Source organism: Astyanax mexicanus, chromosome 12 (genome assembly GCF_023375975.1).
Source record: "Astyanax mexicanus isolate ESR-SI-001 chromosome 12, AstMex3_surface, whole genome shotgun sequence".
NCBI lineage: Eukaryota > Metazoa > Chordata > Actinopteri > Characiformes > Acestrorhamphidae > Astyanax > Astyanax mexicanus.
In genome coordinates this window covers 48,271,504-48,277,503 of record NC_064419.1, presented here as the reverse complement: position 1 = coordinate 48,277,503, position 6,000 = coordinate 48,271,504, and the positions used below count along the sequence as shown (strand labels likewise).

At 39.8% G+C, this 6,000-nt stretch overlaps 1 protein-coding gene across 1 annotated transcript in view; it reads left to right on the top strand.

Annotated features, from left to right (window-relative positions):
- The first annotated feature begins 288 nt into the window (after positions 1 to 288).
- Positions 289 to 6,000, top strand: part of sema3b (sema domain, immunoglobulin domain (Ig), short basic domain, secreted, (semaphorin) 3B) — a 97,621-nt gene continuing 91,909 nt past the window's right edge. Inside the window, exon 1 of the mRNA XM_049486030.1 lies at positions 289 to 859. The gene's annotated coding sequence lies outside the window, so the exon portion shown is untranslated. The remainder of the gene's footprint in view (positions 860 to 6,000) is intronic.

Below are 6,000 nucleotides of genomic sequence, written 5' to 3'. Positions count from 1 at the left end.
TTAATGCTGTATTTTCCCTTTTTTTTCCTCATTGTTACAGCCCAGTGTGGAGAGAACGAGAGAGAGAGCGAGAGAGAGAGAGTGCGAGAGAAAGATATACAGAGAAAGAGAGAGAGAGCGCGAGAGATCCTCAGATACTACAACTGGAGTCTTTCACTTCTGACCAGTCTCCACCCATAATAGCCTGCCATGGAGGAAGGAGTGGCCGAGAGAGGGCGGGTAGAGAGAGCGTTAGTGAAAGAGAGAGAGAGAGAGAGAGAGAGAGGGAGGGAGGGAGGGAAGGAGAGCAGGAGGACACCGCAATAGCAGGACAGGGAACAGTGCAGAAGTAGAGAGAGAGCGAGAGAGAGAGAGTGTTTAGTCTAATGCAGAGTCTATAGAGCTCAGAGAGAGAGGGGAGAACACTGTGTTGGACCTATTTGCTCTGAGACGGGATACAGGGCGAGAGAGAAAGAGAGAGAGCGCGAGAGTAGGAGGAAGAGAGAAAAGAAGAATAGGACACTCATATACTAAACTCCTGACACACACACTCACTCACTTATTCTCAGAGAGAGGGAGAGAGAGGGAGAGCTTTTTTCTACTAGCAGCTGCAGAGAGAGAGAGTGTATGCGAGACTAGTGTGTGCGAGAGTAGTGTGTGCGAGAGTAGTGTGTGCGAGAGTAGTGTGAGAGTAACAGAGAGGGAGAGCCTGCCGTTCCTCTGGAGTCTACGGGACCATGGCACCTGTCAGAGACGGAGCGGCGCAACGCTGAGTGTGTACACACACACTCACACACTCGCAAAGAGAGAGAGAGAGAGAGAGAGAGAGAAAGAGAGAGCGCGAGAGCGGACGAGGGGACGGGACAGGAGCAGTACAAAGGTGAGTGAGGATCTGAACTGCTTTTTACAGCTGTGTTATATATATATATATATATTTATGGATGTGTGTGTGTTTCTCAGAAGTTCAGTATCTCAGGAGTATTTTGAGTGTGAGAGTGTTGTGATTGTAAGTGTGATTGTGAGTGTAATTGTGAGTGTAATTGTGAATGTGTTTGTGAATGTGTGTGTGTGTGTGTGAGAGAGAGAGTTGTTAAATCTTTGGTTGAGTGTGTTGTATAATCAATCCAGCCTTATTGCTCTCCACATATTGTTGTGTCAAACACACACACACACACACACACACACCCACACACACAATATTACACACTTTCATTCACACACTCTCTCTTTTTTCTTTATCTTCAATTCTTTATCACTCTTTCTGTCTCCCATTCAAATGTTCCCATGCTTCTCTTTCTCTCTCTCTCTATCTGGTTCACCTTTTCTATATACCTGTCTTTCTGTCTGTCTCAGTCACTTGGCCTGTCTGTCTTTCTCTGTCTCTCTTTATAAGCTGTCTCTCTCTCTCTCCTCTGTTTGTCTTTCTCTTTCTGTCTTTCTCTGACACTGTACCTCTTTCTGTCTATTTCTCTATATTTTTGTTTCTGTCTTTCTGTCTCTCAATCACTTGGCCAGTTCTGATCTGTCTTTCTCTCTTCCAACATGTCTCTCTCTCTCTATCTGTCTTTCTTTCAGTTTGTCTGTCCCTTGACCTCTTTCTCTCTTCCCGACTCTTCTTTTTTCTCTCTGTTTTTTTTCTCCCTATTTGTCTGTCTCACTTTTTTTTTTACCTGTCTCTCTTTTTTGTCTCGCTGTATATGCCCTTTCTTTGACCTGTCCCTCTTTTTGTGTCTCCCTTTTTGTCTCTCTGTTTATGTCCTTCCTTTGACCTGTCTCTCTCTTTGTGTCTCTTTTTCTGCCTGTCTCTATTTCTGTCTCTATCTTTGTCTGTCTCTTCCAGTCTCTCTTTCAGGCTGTCCCTCCTTGTCTTTTGTCCCTCTCTCTTATTCTGTTTTTAGTCTGTCTCTCTGTTTCTGTCTTTCTCTAACACTGTATCTCTGTTTCTCTTTGGCTGTGTCTCTGTCTTTCTTTCTACCTCTCAATATTTGTCTTTCACACTCTGTTTCTGTGTTTCCTTCTTTTTCTTGCTTTTATACACACTCTCAACTCTTCTCTCACACATTCTCTGCATGTGTCTCTCTTTCTGTCTGTCTCTTTCTCTGTGTGTTTTTGTCTCTAGATTTCTCTTTTTTTGCCCATCTTTCTCCATTCTGTCTCTCATTCTGTTTCTGAGTCCTGTCTCACTCTTTCTCTTCTCCCTCTCATTATGTCTCTGTCCATCTCACCTTTTCTATCTCTCTTTTTGTCTCCCTGTCTCTCTTTTTATTTCTCTCACACACTTTCTTTTTTGTCTCTCGTCTCTCTCTTTATTTATCTTTCTGTCTCTCTTTCTTTCTGTATGTTTCTGTCTTTCTCTTGACCTGTCTCTCTCTCGTTTCTTCCTCTTATTCTGTCAGACCATCTCACCTTTTCTGTCTCTCTCTTCATCTCCTGTCTCACTTTCTCTTTCTCTCACCACATTTTACCAGAAGTTAATAATCCAGCATGTAATGATTATATTATATATTATATATTATATATATTATATATATATATATATATATATATGATGGTGTGTGTACTGAGACTGTGTCAGTATAGAGTGTGTGTTGTTTGCACCTGTGTTTAGAGGTGTGTTGTGTGCTTGCTGTGTCCCGGGACATGGACAGGTTGTCGGTGTGGGAATTAGATAGAGAGAGAGAGAGAGAACGAGAGAGCGAGAGCGAGGGACTGAAAGAGAGAGAGGGAGGTGTGGTAGGTGAGGATCTGTGTCAGTGTTGGGTCTGAAATATTTACTCCGCTCCGCTGAAATATTGACTTTTCTGTCGCTGCTGGAGGGAAGAGAAAAAAGTTCAGTCAGAAAGCAAAAGCCTGTCGTCATCAACATTTAATGAGTTTTATTTTCAACCCTGAAAATCCCCCCCACACACACACACACACCCCATGCGCCCAGCCTGTGTTTGCGTGTGTGTGTGTGTGTGTGTGTGTGTGTAGTAGGGATGCTACTAAAATTCCAGTTCATTCAGGGATATTCAGTAGGGATGCACCGATGTGGGAATTCTGGGCCGATATCCACTATTAAACACACACATATATATACACATATTTATAACTTAAATAATACATGGGAATGACCTCTGTAATATTAGATCATGGTGATATGGTCTATTAATGTGTTTATTTGTATGTTTGTTCACAAATATAACAGTAAACAGTATTTTAGTCAATCCAAACGACCAACACTACTGGACCACTGGTATTGGAGTCCCATGACTTTTGCCAAGTTCCATCATAGTAGAGAGCGCTGCACTGACCTGTAGAATGTGATAGGTGGGGCTTGTTTATGCTTCCCATGGACAGTTTTAGCCAGAAGTCGCGGGTCACAGTCATTATAACTCACTGCACTGTCCACTGTGGGTGGTAATATCGGCCTTCTATGACCTTTTATTTTATTTTCTGGTCCCTTTAAATTATGGAATGGAATTTAAACATGGAAAGAAGAAATATGTGTCTTGTGTGTGTGTGTGTGTGTGTGTATACAATCACACTCACTCTCCCACACACACACACACACACACACACACTGACTTTTATTCACGGAGCACCACTCTACAATTTCCTCAGCCGAGTTATTCAAGCTTCCAGACCTTCAATTAGCATTACACAAATACATACATGCACCCATACACACACCATCAAAGCCCATACCATACACCACCCAAAATACTAATTAACCACACACACATACACACACACACACACACACATGCACACACACACACACAGTCAGCTGTGTTTTAGAGAGTCAGAGAATGTTGTGTTATTTAAGTGCAGCTCTGAGAGGACAAAGTCACACTGTTTCAGCCTAAGAGCCTCTATTTTTTCAGCAGAAAAAAATTAGTTGTTTCCGTTTACTACAGTTCTGTCCAGAACGTTTACTAGCCCAGGGTAGAATTAGGGAGTATAGGGTAATATAGGGAAGTATAGTATAGAATCAGAGATATAATACTCTGCATAGGAGATTATAGAGTAATATATATGTATATGGGACTATAGGTAGTGTTATAATATAGGATATTATACTAGGGTTGTATAGAGTATTATATAGGAGTGTGGAGGCTATATGGTAGTATATAAGGAGTAGAATGTACTATAAGGAATACAGGGGATTATATGGTAGTATATAGGTTAGTATAGGTCATTATATTATGGTATATTGGGAGTGTAGGGGAGTATATAGGGTAGTATAGGGTATTATATTGTAGTATTTTGGAAGTTTAGGGGAATATATGTAGGGTAGTAATATGGTTGTAAATAGGATAGTATAGGGCATTATTTGGTAGTAGGGTAGCATAGGGTGTGTAAGGGAGTATATGGTAGTATAAAGAGGAGTATATAAGAGAGTATAGTGGATTAAATAGTAGTATATAGGGTAGTTTACAGCAGCATATTTTAGTAAATAAGGTGGAATACAGGGAATACGTTGGAGTATTTGGTAGTATATAGGGTAGTATAGAGCATTATATAGTAGCATAGAGCATTATACTACTATAGGAGTAGACAGAAAGTGTAGGGGAGTTAAATAGGGTAGTATAGGGCATTATATGGTAGTGTGTATATAGGACGTTTAGGGGAGTTATATAGGGTAGTATAGAGCATTATATGGTAGTGTGTATATAGGAAGTGTAGGGGAGTTAAATAGGGTAGTATAGAGCATTATATGGTAGTGTGTATATAGGAAGTGTAGGGGAGTTAAATAGGGTAGTATAGAGCATTATATGGTAGTGTGTATATAGGACGTTTAGGGGAGTTATATAGGGTAGTATAGAGCATTATATGGTAGTGTATATAGGAAGTGTAGAGGAGTTATATAGGGTAGTATAGAGCATTATATGGTAGTGTATATAGGAAGTTTGGAGGAGTATATAGGGTAGTAATATATGGTAATATATAGGGGAGTATGTTGGGTTGCATAGGGCATTATGTGGTATTATAAAGAGAGTATAGGGTAGTGTAGGCATTATATGGTAGTATATAGGAGAGTATACGGTAGTATATAGAGTAGTGTAGGGCATTATATAGTAATATTTAGGTAGCATAGGGCATTATATAGTTGAAAAAAGGAAGTGTAGGGGAGTATATAGGATTGTATAGAGCATTATATGGTAGTGTATAGGGGAATATATGGTAGTGTACAGGGGAATATATGGTAGTGTTTAGGGGAATATATGATAGTGTACAGGGGAATATATGGTAGTGTTTAGGGGAATATATGGTAGTGTATAGGGGAATATATGGTAGTGTTTAGGGGAATATATGGTAGTGTATAGGGGAATATATGGTAGTGTATAGGGGAATATATGGTAGTGTTTAGGGGAATATATGGTAGTGTATAGGGGAATATATGGTAGTGTTTAGGGGAATATATGGTAGTGTATAGGGGAATATATGGTAGTGTATAGGGGAATATATGGTAGTGTATAGGGGAATATATGGTAGTGTTTAGGGGAATATATGGTAGTGTATAGGGGAATATATGGTAGTGTTTAGGGGAATATATGGTAGTGTATAGGGGGATATATGGTAGTGTACAGGGGAATATATGGTAGTGTATAGGGGAATATATGGTAGTGTATAGGGGAATATATGGTAGTGTACAGGGGAATATATGGTAGTGTTTAGGGGAATATATGGTAGTGTACAGGGGAATATATGGTAGTGTTTAGGGGAATATATGGTAGTGTACAGGGGAATATATGGTAGTGTTTAGGGGAATATATGGTAGTGTATAGGGGAATATATGGTAGTGTATAGGGGAATATATGGTAGTGTACAGGGGAATATATGGTAGTGTACAGGGGAATATATGGTAGTATTATTGGGGAAATGTTTGTTGTAGGTAGTTTATATTTTATGTTGAGCAGTAAGAAGAATAAAACCACTAAAATGTTTAATCGCATTACAGATTCTTACATAGTTCATTAGTGCTGTTCTATCTCACAGTATTACTGGTGTTTTTATTAAGCAATTGTTTAAATATTT